This window comes from Sceloporus occidentalis, unplaced genomic scaffold (assembly GCF_023333645.1).
Source record: "Sceloporus occidentalis isolate IW3139 unplaced genomic scaffold, rSceOcc1.0.p SCAF_4, whole genome shotgun sequence".
Taxonomy (NCBI): Eukaryota; Metazoa; Chordata; class Lepidosauria; order Squamata; family Phrynosomatidae; genus Sceloporus; species Sceloporus occidentalis.
In genome coordinates, this window is record NW_028316984.1 from 63,660,757 (window position 1) to 63,680,677 (window position 19,921).

General features: G+C 41.2%; 1 protein-coding gene across 2 annotated transcripts in view; it reads left to right on the forward strand.

The window, feature by feature from the left end:
- DPP10 (dipeptidyl peptidase like 10) overlaps positions 1-19,921 on the forward strand; it is an 817,369-nt gene that overhangs the window by 612,609 nt on the left and 184,839 nt on the right. The window lies entirely within an intron of this gene.

Here is a 19,921-nt window from a genome sequence, read left to right on the forward strand (position 1 = left end):
AGTTTTAAGATTATATATATATATATATATATATATATATATATATATATATTCCTTAATTTGATATTGCTGCTATTATGTGGTACTGGTATGGGATACAAGTTTTGGTTCCTTTTACTTTTTGGATTAATTTTAGGCCTGTTACAGAGAGCCAAAATAAAGCTGCTTCGAGTCACAGAGGAGGTATGGTGTTTCAATGATGCATGCGTCCTAAGAGTCCAGAAGTCGCACCAAAGCCACGCTCCAGCCCTAAGGACTGGAGCGTGGCTTTGGTGTGGCGTCTGGACTCTTAGGACGCATGCATCATTGAAACACCATACCTCCACTGTGACTCGAAGCAGCTTTATTTTGGCTCTCTGTAACAGGCCATAGGCCTGTTACAGACTGCCAAAATAAAGCTGCTTAGGGTCTCTTTGGAGGTATGCTGTTTAAATGATGCATGCATCCTAAGAATCTGGAAGCTGCACCAAAGCTGCCCTCCTGTGCTTAGGAATGGAGTGTGGCTTTGGCGCGACCTCCGGACTCTTAGGACCCATGCATCATTTAAATAGCATACCTCCAAAGAGACCCGAAGCAGCTTTATTTTGGCAGTCTGTAACAGGCCGTTTCATTTGATTTGGATGAGTTTGAATTGACCAGAACTGAAGTGATCACATATACTGTATATCCTCATGTGTACTGTAGGTCTAGAAATTTTAGTCAAAAATTGGTCCAAATAACCTGAGTCGAATTATCCATGGGTGAGTGTAAATACTGCACTTTAACTCATAAAAAAGGAACCGTCCTCTGGTGAAAGGCTTGAACGTAATCTGTCCTGGAACCACCAACCCCACTCTGCTCTCTCATCCATCCACCCTTTAGTATGAGCAAAAACAGTTATCCCTGCTGGAATTTTGTAAGTTCTTTGGCATTATTTACCTTTGCTTCATTTTTTAGATCCTTTGTTACATGTCCCTAAGTTTTATCCTCGACTTATTCATGGGTGATATCAAAGTTCATAACTTTGGCCCCAAAACCTGCCCTCAACTTGTACATGAATTTGGCTTATATAGTCAAGTATATACAGATATGAATAATTCTCACTAATGATCATGATTCATCATTGCCTTTAGAGTAATTTATTTTAGAATAGTGTAAGTCTGTGGGTGTTTTTACAGTAGTGTACTGCTTTTGCAGTAGTGTAACTGTGTGTGAATCTATGATTGATGCCAAAGATCCACAATCATGGTTTTCTACATAAAAATAAATAAATAAATAATTGAGGATGAGTTATGAACAGGGCTGCTGAACTAGGAGTGACCCTTTCACCTCATACTTGATTAAAATAACCAACACTCTTGCTGTTTTCTTTTGCAAAGGAAAATATACTGTTATTCTATAGTACCTATAAATCTCGAGCAGCAAATAGCCTTATCAAAATGTCTGATAATGATGATGCATCTTCATCTACACTCAAAGTCCAGGGACCCCAAACCCTATGTAAGCCCTGTCTACAGAAAAGACAACCCTCACCACTATTTATTTCTTCTCCTGTCTTACTGGATAAATCAAAGGATGCTTCCCCCACCAAAGGCCTGGGATGTTTGCTTGACTCTGATCCTTATTTTGCTAACTACATGACACTGGTACTTCCATCTTCCTTACCTGAACAGAGGGAGCAGGAAGAGCAGTATGGCGACCTAGCTATCACCCCAACTTTTATTGTTAATGACTCCAAGAGATATTTGGCATCAGCTATGGTATATTTAGCAAAACTCAAAGTAACTAAACACCAGAGAACCTTTACTTTGACAAGATGCCATGCCCTTCATTCAGCTGTTCTTGAAGGCCAATACATTGAGCCCATGCCATATGCGGGCTCATTATAGGCGGCTTCCAGCTTATGCGGAATCTGCCAGGGGATTGGGAGAATGGTGCATACACCCACTGCATGTATGCATGGCCACACAGTGTGCATGCAAGCTTTTTTACTTATGCGGGGTGTGTGTGTGTCTAGAACAAATCCCACATGTAAGGCAAGGGCAGACTGTATAAAAAGATCCCTTCTGGCCAAATAGAAACAACAGAGCTCATACTACAGGGACATCCATCTCAGTCTTAGCTCACCTCTGTTGTATAAACATCAAGGACACACCAGTCAATTTTACACTTCTTTACTGCTTTCAGACACTGATACAGATATAATATTATATAATCTAGATCCATTTCAATCTAGATCCATTTCAGTCTGGCTTCAGGCCTGGCTATGGCACAGATAGCTTTGTTCACCTTGGTGGATGACCTGCACAGGAAACTGGACAGGGGGAGTGTGTCCCTTTTAGTCTTACTAGATCTCTCAGTGGCTTTTGATACTATCGACCATGGTATCCTTCTGAGCTGCCTTTTTGGGATGGGACTTGAGGGTACTGCTATGAAGTGGTTCCAGTCTTTCTTGGAGGGGCAGGCCCAGAATGTGCTGTTGGGTGACTCCTGTTCAACTCCTTGGCTGCTGGCCTGTGAAGTCCCACAGGGTTCTGTTTGTCCCCCATTTTATTTAACATCTACACGAAACAGCTGGGAGAAGTCATCCGGAGTTTTGGGGTATGTTGTGGATGACACTCAACTCTATTTCTCCTTTCCATCTGACTCCATTGTCTGCTGTCAATAATGGACTAGATGAGAGAAAACAAATTGAAGCTTAATCCAGACAAGACAGAGGGGTTTCTGGTCAGTCATAAGGCAGATCAGGGAATTACGGCTGTGCCTGAGCTGGATGGGGTTACACTTCCCTTGAAATCTCAGGTTTGCAGCTTGGGTGTGCACTTGGACTCATCTCTGAGCCTGGATGTCCAGGTTTCAACAGTGGCAAGGAGTGCATTTGCACAATTAAAGCTAGTGCACCAGCTGCACCCATTCCTTGAAACATCAGATCTGGCTATAGAAACATATGGTTTGGTTACATCCTGTTTGGAGTATCTGGGGCTGCCATTGGAAACTTTTTGGAAACTTCAGCAGGTCCAAAATGCTGCAGCTAGAATGCTGACTAGAGCCAATCAGAGGGAGCATATAACTCATGTATTGAAACAGCTTCACTGGCTACCAGTTAATTTCTGAGCAAAATTCAAAATGCTGGTCATGATCTATACAGCCATACATGGCTTAGGTCTAGACTGAGAGACTGTATCTCCCCATACGAACCACCTAGAGCCCTAAGATCCTCAGGAGAAGTCTCACCACCATCTCAGACTCATTTGGTGAGGATACAAGAGAGAACCTTCTCAGTGGCTGCTCCCACCCTGCTGGCCTCCTTTCCATGTGAGGCTAGGCTGGCTCCCTCCCTGCTGGTCTTTCTCCAGCAAGCAAAGACTGTTTTATTCAAGCAAGCTTTTTAAAATCATGCAGGGCTGGTTTTATTGGGGGATTGGGGGGGTTGGTTTAGATTATTTTTAACCTTGCATGTTTTAAATTTTGTATGTTGTAATATTTAAAACTTTTTAATGTTTTAATTGGAGTATTTTAATTGTTTTTAAATTGGTGTGTGTGTGTGTGTGTGTGTGTGTATTGAGCTGCCTTGGGTCCGAACTTGGGAGAAGGGTGGGATAAAAATAAAATAAATAAATAAATAAATAAATAAATAAATAAATAAAGTTGTCAGATTCTGTGCAGCTGCAGTTAAAATCCATCAGGCAACCAAACTGTAGGAGAACTGCAGGACAAAACTCAGCCCAAAATGTAGGACATTTAAGGTCCTCCCTTTTTCTTAAATGTCCTACATTTTGGGCTGAGTTTTGTCCTGCAGTTGTCCTACAGTTTGGTCTTGAATTCGTTCCACATTTTGTCCCTGGTAATAGTGGACAATTATGGCAACCCTACAGTAGGCTAGTATTAATCTTGCTGCCACACTGGATTTTAAAGGGCTATTTTAAATAATGTTTTAGCCTTTGTTTTTACCTTTTTTAAACCTTGTTTTTACCATTATCTTCTTTTATTCTGTATCCCCCTTTTACCTGTGCTGGTCTGTGACTGCAGTAAATATGAACTTGAACTTTGTGACCCCTGTCAGTGGGTAAATGCAATATTTTGGGGCCTTAAGTATTTTTACTAAAGGTGAACTGTTAGAAAATTGTGCTCCTCCCTTACTTCTTCTACTCTCAGTTTAGAAATGGGGAAATTGCTGTACAGATCTTTACATGTCTACTAATTTAGTCCCATTTATTCAATGGGGCTTAGTTTCAGGTAAGAGTATGAGTATGAAAACTGCAGCCTGATTGTCATGATGCACAATGGGACTGATGCGCAACAGGATCATGCAAAAACCTTTCTCCACTGTTTAATATAGTGTGCTTTGCCTTTGTGTAAAATAAACAGTGTTAAACAGTGGAAAGAGTTTTTGCATGAAAACTATTGCAAGGAAAAGTTAATGTAGTTTGAATGAACTGAAGAGAAAATGAAAACACACGTTTCATATGACATTTGCCATAAAATTGTAATTAAAGCCATAGTTATTTTTGTGTTTGGATTAAAAATAAATTCAGAGTTAAATTAAATAGCTGAATATTTATTTTTCTTGTGTCAGCATTCTCTTTAATCTATTTTATACTCTGAATGGCAAACTTTAATTAAATTTGAAGTTGTTTCAGCACAATTAAAAATACTCTTTATGCATAACAGGATATAGATTTGCATTAAAATAAGCTGTCTGTGAATACAAAAAGTAGTAATTGAGTGAATTGTTGAAATCAGGGCATATAGAAAAGCTGTTAGATGTGTGCCTTTGCAGCTGTTGTGATGTTGCTCTATAAACCTTGGCTATTGAAAGAAATATGTGTTTCATTCTCAATGCAAGATGTTCTTTTCAGGATTTGTTTTTCAGTACAGATGTTTATCAGCCTTTTCTGAATGTAAACAACTTCTCATTCTCAGCTGTATAATAAGATAGGTGGCAAAAAGTTAAAACAGAGGATTCAGTTTATTGGTGCTCAATTTATTGATTTTTTCAAACACAACTCACCAATCATATAAGCAATTTTGATTTTAGATATAAAATTTGTCACACCATAGCTATTGATAAGTTACTGTGTTCTTATGTTACAGCATGTGATGACATGACAAAGGTCATCAAAATGTCATTTAATTTGCAAGTACTGGCTATGAAACATTCATTCCATATAGACATCATGTATCAGGAAAAGACCTAAAGTTCTAATTCATTAGGGAAGGGAACAAAGTTAGAATGACCTCATTCTTCAGATGAAGTCAGATCAAGTCTCAGGAGTGTTTATTTCTGTGGTCTGTACATTGGCTCATATATGGCTAATCACTGGGAATGGAAAATACATTCTGTCCAAATTCACTTTTTCTCCTCTCACTGTCAAATTCCAATATCCTTGTTCAAATTCAGTAGTACACAGTTCAGTCATACTGCAAAATAACTATGTGTAGAGATATGAAGAGAAGCATAGAAAAATACTACATGATTGAGTATTGATTTTAATGACTTCATAGTGTCTTCATACTCTTAAATAATATTAAATAATTTGATGATACAATGCAATAATGGGGAAAATATCACCTGCTAACACTACAATACTCAGTCTCAAGTATATTCTTAGATCTGCTGTTTCTGGTCAAGGACTAAGACACTAATGCAAATCCCATCTGTTTCTATTATTATGCCTTAACCCAAAAAGCATTTCACTTCTGCTGAGAATGCCTAGTACTCACTGACCTATTTAGGAGTCATTTATTTGAGCCTTTAGGTTTTGTGTGATGGTTAAACCTATCTAATTCCAGCTATATAAACCCCATTACCGTGGCAGCGGGGAGCCTGGCCAGAGTGCCTTTCATCCCTCTGGTTGCCTCCTCCTCTTCCTCCTCCTCCTCCCTCCAGGGGCAACACCTCAGCCAAGGCTACGCTGGAGGACCAGCAGGACTTGGTGCAGGCCTCCTGCGGGCTGCTCTGTTGCTCCGTCTCCCTTGGTGGCACAGGTGGCCTGAGAGGCGTTGGATGCGGCTGGGAGGAGGGCCGGCCCTGCCATGGATTCCTTGCTCGCTGTGTCCGCTCGTTTGGAAGAGCTGGTGAGGCTTTGGGACTGGAGGAGGCGGCTGTTTTATCGGTGGCCAGGAGGCTCTTTCCGGTTCAGGGGGGAGGACGCTCCTGATCATCTGCACCCTCTCGGAGGCCTCTTCACCACAAAAACAGTCACATAAAAAAGAAAACCACCCAACTGCCTCATGGCTGCTGCTCCTGCCACCTCCTTCTCTTCTCCTCCTTCTTGCTATCCTTCCCCATCTCCCTCAGCCTCACCTCTCCCTGCCCACACAGCATACCAACCTCGAAGGCAATGTGTTCACTGCTCTCCCTCTGCGCCTTCCCCGCATGGCTCATTCTCCTCAGAGGACCTCCCCACACACACACACACAAAATCACAACAGTCACACTGTCACACTCAGCCACAGGAATAGAAAGTGGAGGAGAAGGAGGCAGAGGAGGAACATGGGAATCGAAGGGAATCCAGGGGCAATTCACAAAAAGATTCCACACCATGCCCAATCAGAATTGACTATAAATTTGAATTGCAACATGCTTTTAAACTTCGGTGAATCAGCAAATTTACCCATCTCTGGGATTAGCCATGATTGCGTTCAGATTCACCCTCGATTCCTTTCGATGTGGTATGATAACCTCATGTGAACGAACATGATTGACTCTGGATTACATTCTATGTTCGTGTGATGATCTCATGTGAAGGAACATGAAACCCCATGATTGACTCTGCATTCACTGGGATAACCTTCCAATTTTTCCTGTCCAATAATGTCCAGAGTCACTTTTTGATGTAGACACCCCTCTGTTTTTTCCATCCAGTCTTCCTTTCATTTTAAAATAGCTTATTAATGTCAGCCAATTCATCGAGACAATAAAATCACTTCTTCTATACTTTATCCATATCCATGTATTCACTCCTCCCTTTGCAGCCATTCCATTCTGTTCTCTCTGCCACCAAATGATGGATGGATGGATATGATTGGCATCCAGGGAGCCATGCCATGGAAATTTGTGGAAATTTGCTTAGAAATACTTTACTTCCCTCTTTCACATGCTGTGTTTATGTCACTACATTTTGGAGTTAACCACAATCTGCTGATAGGTGTCTCTTGTGCAATTTATATCATCTCTGCAAACATAGGGAAATTCAAACCAGTATTAAATGGATCAGTGAGGTCTAACTTCTGCAAAGTTAGATGTGGAAAAGGGCAAGTTGTGAACCCCTAAATGATTTCATCAAGGAGTTGAACACATGGCCCTTTTGATCCATGCTCCTCCTGAACTTGAGCCATCCTTTAAGGGCAACATAGGCCAATAGCCCTGGGTGGGACCAGTCTGGTCAGTCTGGATGTGAATCCAGCAATTCCTGACTGATTCTGGCTCAAAAGGCCATTGCATTGGTCTAAAAGATGAGTTGCTTGTGGTGGCTGTGACAGCTGCCTTACCTGGCATTGTGTTCTTTGTGATGTGTGAAAGGGTTCACCTGGCTATGTGGATGAAGCTAGGCATCCCATTTCTGCTCTTATGGGTTGCAATGGGCCCTCCTCAGGGGATGTGATGGCACTTACAGATAAGGGGCAAATGGCAGTGGTAGCTCCACAATGCAGTGGTGCACAGGAATGTGAACACCTGCCTGTCACTGTATCAGATTAGGGACAGAACCAGGTCAGAACTGTAAGCAATTCTGACTATAGGTTGGCCTGTGGTTTCCTTGCCATCTATGAGTCACCAGTCTTTAGGGTATCTATTATTGGGAGGCTGCAGCTGAATTTGAGTGGTCCTCCTTTCTATTAAAGGGAACAAAATGAGAAGAAAAACTGTAACATGTAAAAAATGATGCTTTTCGGGAACCCACTTTTTTCCTTAATAATAATGAAACAATTTCTAAAAATTTTTTTAAAAAATTACAAGAACTCTTGTAAAGTTGCCAAATGTGAGAAAGTGTCTGAAATTCTTTGTTCTGACATGGAAGAATGAAGTACAAATACAAATTCCTAGGCATCTGAATGTAATTGTGTGGTTGACAAGGAGTGGGAGGAAGAGGGGGCATTTTAAATAGACTTACATTTGATGTAATCTGAAAGGCATGGAAAGATTTACCTGGGAATCCAAACCAGCCTTGTTCTCACTTTCAATTTTACTGTATTAACAGATTTACTGTATTACAAGGGCTGCTGTAAACTCTGTCTCCCAGACTAATAGTCTGTCTGTGTCAAGGTTGTGGCACTCTGCCAGGTTACACACAACCTTCAATCTGAAATGGCGATCCTTAGTATTATTAGTACACCCTGCATACCCTGCACTGTATTTGGGAGTCTCCATATTTTCCTGTGTGAAGCCAGTATGTTTCTAAGAGGTTTCTGAGACGTGTAATGCCACAATCAAAGCTAAGTGGGAGTAGCGATTGCTCACCCCAGGCCCTCTGCATTTCCTCTTGAACTAAGAAACAAAGGAGGTACCATTGCACCAAAGCAGTAAGTCAGCCCACCTTGCCTTCTCCCTGCTGTGCTCCCAGACAACTTCCCTATAACGTAGGGAAGTTGTCCTAATACAATCACTGTCATGGCCAGCCACGAGGAGGACAAGGAGGAGGACTCGACTCCTCAGGTGCAGGAGGAACCTGAGGCTGTGCCACGCCCCAGTTCTGCCCTGCCAGGTCCCAGGTCTGCTCTCCCAGTCCCAGTGGATTTCGCTCAGCCAGACCCTAGCTCTGTGGGATCTCCTCCAGTGGAGCCTGGGGCTCAGCAGCGCAGCCTTGCCCCAGTAGAAGTGCCAGCCTTGGGAGACATAGGCCCATTACAGACGGGCACCCTAGGACAGACTCAGTCCATGCTAGGGTTAGAAAGGGGTGTCTCTTCCAGACGCCCCTAATCCTACCACGGACTGGGTCCGTAACAAATGGCGGCGGCCGTTCCACATGGCCGCCACCATCTTGACGTAGCAGACTCTCTGCGTCCGCACGTCGCGCCCCAGACTAGCGCCGTCTCTTCCGGGGCCCAGGAAGTTGCATGATTTTTGCGCTCCTTCTCTGCAGCGTCCGGGAACCGTGCCGTTTGGCTGCTGCAGTTCCTGGACGCTGCAACTGGCGGCGGCGGCAGACTGCCGCTTCTTGACGGTCTGTAACGGGCCATAGGCACGGTACAGACCTCCCAAAAAGGGAGACCTGCCGGCGCCTCCCCCCCCCCCACAGGGAAGCCACAGCCACCAAACCAAGCTGCTTCCCTGCAGAGGAAAAAGACCCCGCAAAAAGCGTCACAAGTGTGGCGCGACATGCAGACGCTATGTGTCTGTCACGTAACAATGGTGGCTCCCATACACATAGTGTACTGCCATTGGTATGGCACCACGCAGTACTAGGGTTAGGGACCGTGTGGTTGCCAAACAGTCCCTTAACCCTAGTACACTGCCAGCACGGCGCTTTAGCACCATGTATACCGGGCCATACAGCAGTAGAACATTGAGGTTCCTACCTTTAGCCAAAGGAGATCAGAAAAGGCATTCCAAGAGACTTGCTGAGACACACTAATTAGGCAATCAGCAGCTGTGATAAGGGAACTAGATATAAGACATCTGGAAGATGCTGAGCGCTCTTGTCAGAGACTATTTGTTCTCATTAGCTGCTGGATCTGACTCGTTGCCTCCTAGACCTCTGACTGCCTTTGAATCCTTGACCTCTTACCGCACTCGCTGACCAACCCTCTGGTATTCTTGACCTCGGACTGGACTGGTAGTATTTCTCTCTATAATCCTGAACTTTGGACTGGCTTGTGGCTTACTCTCTTTGGACTTCTTTTGGCATTGTTGCTGGAAGAACTGCTTCTTGGCAGCTCGAGGTGTTTACCTTTTGCTGAGCAGGCTCTTATCAGCTGTGTGTGTTGGCAGCATTCCCGGAGAATCACTGGTTTTGAGATAGGACACCCCTTGAGATTAGGATCTCAGATATAAAAATTGGCCCCACAACCTGACCTCTCATGCACACAGAGGAATTATTCTACTCACTGTATTGCCCTCAGACCTTAGTCTGAGCTACGCCTACTTTCTGTGTTCTAGTCTTTGGACAGGTAATTATCACCTCTCTCTACACTCCTCCAAGTCTGCTGTTGTTCTTGTTAACTGCCCTCAAGTTGACATTGACTCATGATGAGCCTGTGGGTGAGACATCTCCAAGACCTCCTATCTGTCACTGCTCTGCTTAGGCCTTATAGATTCAGGCCAGTGAGCTCCTTGATTGAGTGTAGCCATCTCACATGCAGTCTTCCTACATTACCATACTACACTCATATAGCACTACTACGATTGTTCTTACCCTTGACATGTGTATTTTTCCTGATTCCTGTTCCCATTTTATGTAGTAATGTTTTAACTTTTATATTGTAATTGTTTTACTTCGTATTGTAATTGCTTTTAACCTTTGTAAGCCGCCTTGATCATTTTTTGGAAAGGCGGGGTAAAAATAAAATTTATTATTATTATTATTATTATTCCACCTTAAGTGCTCTGGCTGCCTCCTGTTGCATTCTGGTATTTGCAGTTTAAGGAGCAGCATTTAGAATTCTCAGCCAGACAGCTCTTAGGACTCACTGACCTGCAAACCTCAGAATACAACAGGAGACAGCAAGAGGAGTTAAAGTGGAATAGCAGCACTATAAAAGGGTAGTGTGGTAATGTTGCTACTCTCTTTTTACTACCTTCTACCTTTCTTAGAATTATTATCTTTTCTCATGAGTTATGCCTTCTCATGATGTTGCCAAAATACAACAGCCTCAATTCAGTCATCTTGGCTTCCAGGGAGAGCTCAGTCTTGATCTGTTCAAGGACTCCTTTGTCTTTTTGGTTGTCCATGGTATTCTCAGTACTCTTCTCCAGCATCACATCTCAAATGAGTTGATTTTAAAAAAATATATGCTTTCTTCACTGTCCAGCTCTGATATATATGGTGATGGGGAATATAATGGTTTGGACAATTCTAACTTTAGCACTCAGTTGTATGTCTGTGATGTTTTGGATCTAATCTAGTTCTTTCATTGTTGCACTTACCATTGTTAGTCTTCTTACTTCTTGGCTGAATTCTGACCAATGTTTGATCCAAGTTATGAGAAATTTTTAACTATTTTGATTTCCTCATTGTCTAGGCTGAATTTGTGTAGGTCATCTGTGGTCATTATTGTTGTTTTCATTATGTTCAGTAGCAAGCTTCCCTTTGCACTTTCTTCTTTGACCTTCCTTAGGAGTTCATCACACAGAAGGGAAACACCCAAATCCCATGGATAAATGAGATTTAAATATGTGAATATTCCACAAGAGCGGGATTGTTTTCAGATGATGTCACACAACTTTGGCATTAACCCATAAAAAAGCAGCAAAATCAAGCCCCTTTTTAACTACGGAAAGTTAAAAAGCAGCGCAATTTTGCCGTTTTTTGCACAGGTTAATGTCAGGTCAATGCCAAAGTCGCGGGAAACCTTCTGAAAATAATCCTGCTCTTGTGGGATATTCACGGATTTAAACCCTGTTTATCCACGGGATTTGGAAGTTTTGCCTCCCATGTGATAAATTCCTATGTATGTAATTGTTCCATATTGCCATTTTAATTGTCCCTGAATGCTGTGTCTGTTTCAATTACTATTATGTGTTTTATTGCACTATTACATATTTTTTTTAATGAGCCCTTAATTCACCGAAACTTGGAATCTTCCTTAGTGAATATTGGTATACACAGGTGCCAACAGTCCTAAATTCACCCAGCTAATTACCTCAATGTTTAAAGTGAATCTGACAGTTGGTAGGGACCCCCCAGCCCCCCACCCACCTTTCTTTGGAGATTATCACATGAAGGAGTGAAGTGTCTTCCTCCCATCATTAAATAGTCATTAAATCCTGTTAATTGGGTGATGCAAGGGGGAGATAAAACTGCTGCTGCTGATGATGACGATGATGATCCCACCCTTCTCCCAGGACTGGGACTCAGAGCAGCTTACAACCTTAAAAAACAATACAATAAAACATATTTTAGTGAGTCAGGCTTATCTGCAGTCTACTTTTCTGTCTGTTTTCTGTTCACACATGCTCTCTTAGGAATATTACAAAATATTACATTAAAACTGAATTACAGGGGACTCTTGTTATACTCTGGGATTTGGTTCCAAGATACCCCATGGGCAACAAAATCCATGTATGCTCAAGTCCCATTAAATATAATGACATAGCAAAATGGTATCCCTTATAAAAAATGGAAAATCAAGGTTTGATATTTGAAATTTATACTTTTTTTTGAACATTTTCAAACCGTGGATGCTTGAATCCATGTATAAAAAATCAGTGTATGAGAAGGGCTGACTGTACTACAATTACTACAATAATTAAAACAAATTACATGCTAAAATATCAAATACTTTAAGAAGATAAAAATGTTTAAAATACATTAAAACAATATAGCATCTCAGGCCATTCTTTAAAAACTTTCTGTTTGGATGCCTGTCTGAAGAGATTTTCACTGTCGGTGAAAGGCCATCAAAGAAAGGGCTATTTTGGTCTCCATGAGCAGGGAGTTCCAGAGTCTAGGAGCCTCCCTGGGCAGGGAGTTCCAGTGTATTGGGTATAGTGATTCAGGGGTGGCTTGCAGCCGCCTTCAGATGCACCAGATTAGTGCCATGGCAACTGCATGCCATGACCTCAATCTGGCCTTTTCAGGATGCAAAAAGGAGCGAGCACAAAAAGTGGCTCTTTTTTGCACCCTGGAAAGGGTGTGTTAGTTGTGGTGCCGCACCTTGAAGGTGCTCCTTTGGCAAGTCGTTGTGTGACGCAGCACCAGAGGAATGCCATGATGCTGCACACCATGTGGAGCGGCACACAATGTCATGATACCCTTGGGGCAGAGTTGGGGCATGCGTCATGTAGATGTTATGCTCCGATTCCACCCCCAGGCTGGCCTTAATTTTAGGCAGAGGTCTTTTTGCCTACCTTTTACTGAAAGTAGGCTCGTGGTTTTTACTTGGCAAGAGGTGGCCCTGTGGTTTATTACAAGCAAACTGCACAAATTCATTCCTTAATATCGAAAGGTAGGAGGTCGGCTGAACTGAGAGTGCTGATGAATAAATCAGTCTTTTTTTTTCTTTTTGCAATATCTCTACATTGTCATACAGAGGTCCAAAAAATAATGTGACACTGTGGGGCTGAAAAGCAGTACATGTGATAATTAAAGTTTTGCTTCAATTGAGGATCAGAAGCCACTCCTGAAATCTTCCTGATTTTCAAAAGCAGCATGTTGAGCATTGTGGGAGCTGCTTTCATTAGGGTGCAGTGACGCCACTGTGCATGCAGAAACTCTCTGCAGAATCCTTTGTATCCCATTCATTTTAATTATCACCTCAGACCCTTTATTTTTATCTACAGGCACAAATCCAGGCAGCCTACAAAACAGCCCTCACAAACAGCAGCATAGGTTTCAATTTGCATGTTCAAAACATTTTAGAAAAATCCAATTTTAAGAAAATGCTCCTTTTTAATTGAATGTGTCAGTTATTACTGTGCGGTAGTGGAAAATCTCCAGTAGCAATGTGCTGTGTGCTGTCTCTCAGTCATTAAATATTTAAACAAGATGACATTGTATTGATGAATTCAGCTCCAAATGAACACTTAATCTTAAAATAGGGATTGATCAGTGTATTCTGAATTTTAAATCTTCCTGGCAAATAAATATATATTGCAGACAGTTATGAGCTCATACCAAAGTGAGAACTAGAACCTCAAGTAAGGCATTATGAATTACATTTTTACAAGTAGCAGTGGCTAGTAAAATGTTCTCTACTTGATCTAGGGTAAGCCTCCCATGAATGGAAGACCTCTTTTGTAAGAAAGAACTTTTGATCCAGTAATGGTTTCCCATTAACTCAATCAGGAAGCAAGTAATTTTCACCAATTTGTCTTCTGCAGTCCACTTTATCTCCTGGAAATATTTTACCTAGAGTTGAGGAGCCCTCTGAAAAAAATGAGACAAGACAGCTGGTGCTGGGGGTTGCAGAGGCAGGGGGAAATGCTAGAAACTCTGCTTCCCTGCATGGAAGCAGAATTATTCCCTATTTAAATTATGTTTAGACATGCTACAACCCTTAGAATAAAACTCTGGATCCATCCCACTCAATATTGGATTTTGCATTTAAAGAAGAGAAGAAAGTATGTCAAACAAAACCTTAATTATTCCCTATTTTAAATGTTATTCTAATTATAGCTTTTTGTAATTTTGAACAATAACATAAAATAAGATATACATTTAATATTTAAAACATATCTTACAGCTACAATCTAATTTTAATTTGGAGGGATACCTAGTCTAGCTTCAGCTGTCTATGCTATGGTATCACTGACTATAACATGCTACACATTTGGCTAGCTTTAAAGACTGTTCATAAACTGCTGTGAAGCAGAAGGCAGATGTGCTGTAAATACGCATGTAAAAATCTTGAAATTTTAGCCCAAAAATTGACACAAAAAACTGGATTGACTCATCCATGAATCAATGTAAGTACTAAATCTTAACTCTTTTTTTAAATGCACCATCTCTTTCTATAAGTAGAATGGTGAAAGCCAAGAGCATTGTCCATCCTGAGAGAACCTAAAAGAAGCACCAACCCTAGCTACTCCATAGTCCCATTTCTGGCCCTTTGGAGTGCCTGGGTGGGAAAATGGTGGCAGTGCAAGCTCTTGGCTTTTCACCTCATAGGAGCAGCAAAAAAAAAATAGACATGTGTACATCTTCCAGCTCCGCCTGTGCACCTCCCCTACACATTGCACCATCACAATTTATTGTAGTTCCCTCCTCATCCATTTAGCTACACCTCACACAACCATAATTTACTGTAGATCCCTCTTCGTGCATCAAGTTCTTTAGGGTGAGCACAAACAGTTATGCCTGACAGAATTTTGCAAGTCCTTTTGCATCATTTTCCTTTGATTCTTTCTTAGATGCCCCTAGGTTTTACCTTTGAATTATCCAGAGGTTATATCAAATTCCATGAATATGATTTCAAAACCTGTCCCTGATTTATACATGAGATTGACTTATGCAAGCATATATATGGTAATAGTAACTAGGTTATACATTATGATCATACTGTTCTTGTGCTGTATGATAATATTTGTAAATTTTTTTCTCATAGACAAGAATAAATCATTTTAGCACTTTTCTCTCTTTTGCAAGAATGTCCAAATATATTGAGTAGTTGTTGAAGAATATTTGCAGTTTAGGATTTATTTATTTTTAAAGAAATGTGAAGAAAATGTCATTTTCTATACATACAACTATGTTTTCTGTGCAAAAATTGCCATTTTTTTCTGTGAAAAACAAAAAAATGCAATTATCATAAGTGAACATGGGAAACTTTTTTTCATCTATTATTTACTATTTTGGATTCCTCCCCCCCCCCATTCCCCCTTTCTGTCTGGTATGAATTGTACTGTATTGGTCCAACATATTGTTTTTGTCCTCAAAACCCTTTCACACCTTATGACCAGTGTGTATGAAAGATTGACTGTTCCCTCTGTGCAGACTATGGACCCCTTGCTTGTGCATTAGATCAAATTCATTAAGGCCAATAAATATGTAAATTGATTTAAATCCTGGACTTCAACAATTTGATTGCTGTATCACAAAGACTATAAGATCAATAATATTTACGTAACTTCATAGCATTAGAAAGTCTAAACATTTCTCATAGTAGAAACACAGTTCCTTTCTGACAATAAAAAAGTTACTATTAATTCACAATGGAAGCAAGTCCTAGTGGAAGATTTGTGTTTAGAATGGTTTCATAATATCACGTGGCAAACACAAATGCACCGTTTGAGTAGACTAGATGCAGACAATATTCAAGGACTAAGATCCTAAAGGGATACGTTAGACTAATAGTTTGGAGCAGCTGAAGGCTGATCCATCCCTGGTTGACCCTCAGTTGGCATGGGGCCACGGCTACTGGATGCTGTGGTCTGGAGGCAACAGTCCACAACAGACATCCAGCTAGGAGTGGTTTTCCCCCACTCCTTTTGCGAGAGGCTTTGGGCTGCATTAGCCAGTCTCAGCATGCCTTCTGGCCCATCCAGGGGCATGCATCATCTGTACACCATGTCCCCAGATTGGCCTGAAGGTGAGGCTTTTTGCCTGTTTCAGCAGATTTTTTCTCCGCAGTTTTCCAGGGCCTGGCATCCCTATAATACCATGAAACAAGCAAGGGTCCCAGCAACCTTCCTTCTATAGTCTCTTGATTTGTAGATTCTCATTGAAGTCAGACATTCCCAGTTTAGGGTACACAGAACTAGCAGTTTCCCCACCACAAGCCCCCTGCAAACTGCCAGTGCTGTCTTTTTCCTTCCATTCTTCAGTAGTGTCACCTTTTTCCTTTTTATATACCTTTGCCTCGCTCTACTGGTGCGCAGAACTTGTTGCAAAAATACTCATATCTGAAAGCTATTGCTTTGCCACCATAAGACCCAAAAAAACCTCATCACTTTTATTCCCCTTCCTTTTCAACTGAAAGAAGCTAAAATGTTCATAGCAGAGAAATTCAATCAACCTGCCGGTCCCAAGTAGAGTAGAACCACTGAATCAATGGGAATTACATATAATTCAGCAATTGATTTAATGGGTCTATCCAAGTTGGAATTAGCTATTGGATTTAGGCCATGACCACCATTATCCTGGAACAGTATCAACCACTACTGAAGTGCCCCCAGCCTTTTTATCAGCAAGTGAAGTTTTACTTAAAACATACAGAAGCAAGGACTTAAAACTTTCTGAAGCAAAGACTATACTTATCACAATGCTTGCGGACAATGTTTCCACAGCAAGAAAAAAATCAGAATTAACACTGCTTTTCACTGGAAGTACACACAGAGATACATATACTTCATAAAGTATAAACCATTAGAATAAAAAAAATAACAAGCAGCGATAAGGATGGAAAATAGCATGTTGTGCTAATTATAATTTAGTCATAGTAGAGCCCCCTGACCATCAAAGGTGAACACAATCAAACAGATTGTCAGCAGCTTTTATCTTTAATGAGTAAAACTCAGCAGGAGCAATGACAGCATCAACAGCTGTTAGTGGTCTGAAATTAAAAGTTTCTAAAAAGGTCAAAAGTAAAGTTTGCATACAAGAAGAACTGGGCACCAGCCATATTAATTATATTAAATGTAAAATTTAAGTATCCTCAGAAATATGAGCACAAATGTTATTGGCTCTAGAATTTAATCTTTGAAACTGAAGTATTTTTCTTTAACTACCACATATCTTCTTTCCAAGAGTATTGTTAATACACTCCTTCCTCCTCATTTGCTGAGGTTAGGGGCACAGGACCCCTGTGGATGTGGAAAAACTGAAAATAACAAAAACACTATGTTTTTACCTGAGATAACATCTCTCTAGGAATCTCTATGACCGCCAGTGCAACTTGTAGTCAACATTTGCCAGACACTGATCATAGAATTGCACTGGAGGAGCTACAACTGCCTAGTAGAGTGTTCTCTCTAGGGATCTCTAGGTCATTCAGTGCGACTTTTGGTTAAAGTTGACTATAGAGTTGTGCTGGAGGACCTAGATATTCCCAGACAGAACATATTAATAAAATCCATGAATAATCAAATCCACAAAAGTCAAAGCCAGAAATGTGGAGAAACGAGTGTACATTCTGGCTAAAATACAACTGGGGGAAGTATATTTTATTGGTAACTATTACTAAATTTGTTTGAGTTACGTGTTCTTAAATACGGTGTGCCATTTTTGCTACCGAAGGTTGTATCTGACTTTTCCTTTCTCACTGTGATAATGTTACTTAGGCTGCATCTACACCGGAGAAATAATCCAGTTTGACACCACTTTAACTGCCATGGCCCAGTGCTATGGAATTGTGGAAATTTCAGTTTGCTGTGGCACCCTAAGAGAATGCTACATGCCTCACAAAACTACAATTCCCAGAATACCATAGCATTACACTATAGCAGTTCAAGTAGTTTCAGACTGGACTATTTCTGCAGTGCAGAAGCAGGCATAGTGGGGTGAAAGTTTATGAGGGTCTTGGTGTCCTATGAAGCATTAATGATGCTTCTATGAAAGAGCTATGCAACACCTTCTAATTCAAGCAAACATTTGGCACAGAATTCACACCAGTGGCTTATTGAACTCAAGTGTTTTGTTTAAAAAAATATTAAAACTTTTATTTTCATTAACCTTCAGAATATATACAATATCCATATTCATCCAATCAAATTGGCATCAAATGACACCCCATTGAAAGTTCTATACCTTCATGACTTCCCCAATAGTGCTTGAAATGTAGAAAGTACATTGGTTCAGTGCATTGATTAAAATGGCTTTACTGGATTAAAGTTCAATATGCTTATGCCAAACCCAGTTCCAAATATGTAGTTGTTTGTGACATATGACACCATAGATTATGAAAATTCAATTGCCAGTTTTATCTTCAAATGTTTGTGGAAGTGTTTTGTTGTTATTTTAAATGTGTACATTTAAAAGATGTTTAATATCTGTGAATCTGATGTTTGAAAAATGAGTAGCCCTATTCAAGCATTGCGGACATAGTCTCTTGATTTGTAGATTCTCATTGAAGCCAGACGTTCCCAGTTCCCAGTTTAGGGTACACAGAACTAGCAGTTTCCCCACCACAATGAATATGTGTCAAAGTCTTTGAGCTAATCTATGGCGGGTTACAGATCGCCGAGAAGCGGTAGTCTGGCTCCGCCTCCGCTTGCAGCATCCGGGAGCCGCAGCCTTTAAACCGTGTGGCTCCCGGACGCTGCAGAGAAGGAGCGCAGAAATCGCGCTCCTTCTCAGGACCCGGAAGAGACACCGCGAGGTGCTAGTTGCGTGTATGCGGCATCATTTCCGGGGCACGACGTGTGGACGCAGTGCGTCCGCTACGTCAAGATGGCGGTGGCCGTGTGGAACGGCCGCCGCCATTTTGTGTGTGCAGAGCGCGTACTAGGGGTAGAGGGGTGCAGAAGCACCACCCCTTCCTAACCCCAATACGCGCTCGTCGCGTACTATATGGTGGTTTGTAACCTGCCTTAATGTCTAAAATACTCCTCATTCCAGTCAAACAGAATGTGATCCACATGCAATTTGCAGGAGTTCAGGCTTTTTACCTCTCTCCCCCAAAAAGAAAACCTCATTAAACTCCACTGAAAAAGTCTTCACAGTTTTTACCAGAATAACTGCTGAAATCTGCTGAAATGTACATTATTGTACATGTGGCCATCTGTCTAACTTGCATGCATTTGGTTGATTTCACATTTCTGGTAGAGAGAAGGTGAATAGATGCGAGTGGATGCAAATTTGTGCAGGAAAGTCAAGACAATTAGTCATTGGTGTGAACGTGTGAAAATGAGTGCCACTTTGAACAGTATATTTATATGTAGACTAGCCCTTTATGTGTTCCTGTCATCCTCCACATATAGAGAGTGACATTTTGAAGCAGGGAGTTACACATCTGTGTAGAATTTTCCATCCAAGTCAGAAACCTAATGTTCCTGCACATAGGTCTTGTGGGAAGCTTTTTTACATAGATCGATTATCCTCAGGCTGAGCACCCCTTGCCTTTTCTGAGAAGACTGATGCAAAGAAGGTGTTGAATAATTCTGCCTTTTCTCTGTCCCCTGTAAGCATTTTGCCAGTTTCTCCACACAGTGACCCTACCATTTCCTTCTTCTTCCTTATGATGCAGACATACAAAATTATCTATTAAAACAATAAAGATGAAATGGGAGAGATGTAAGTGCAAGCTGGTACAAGGATGATGCTGATCAGTGACTAACAATAAAAGCTTCTTCAGTTAGGATTGGACAGGATTGACACCTTTATTACTTTAGTGGGTAGACTGAAAA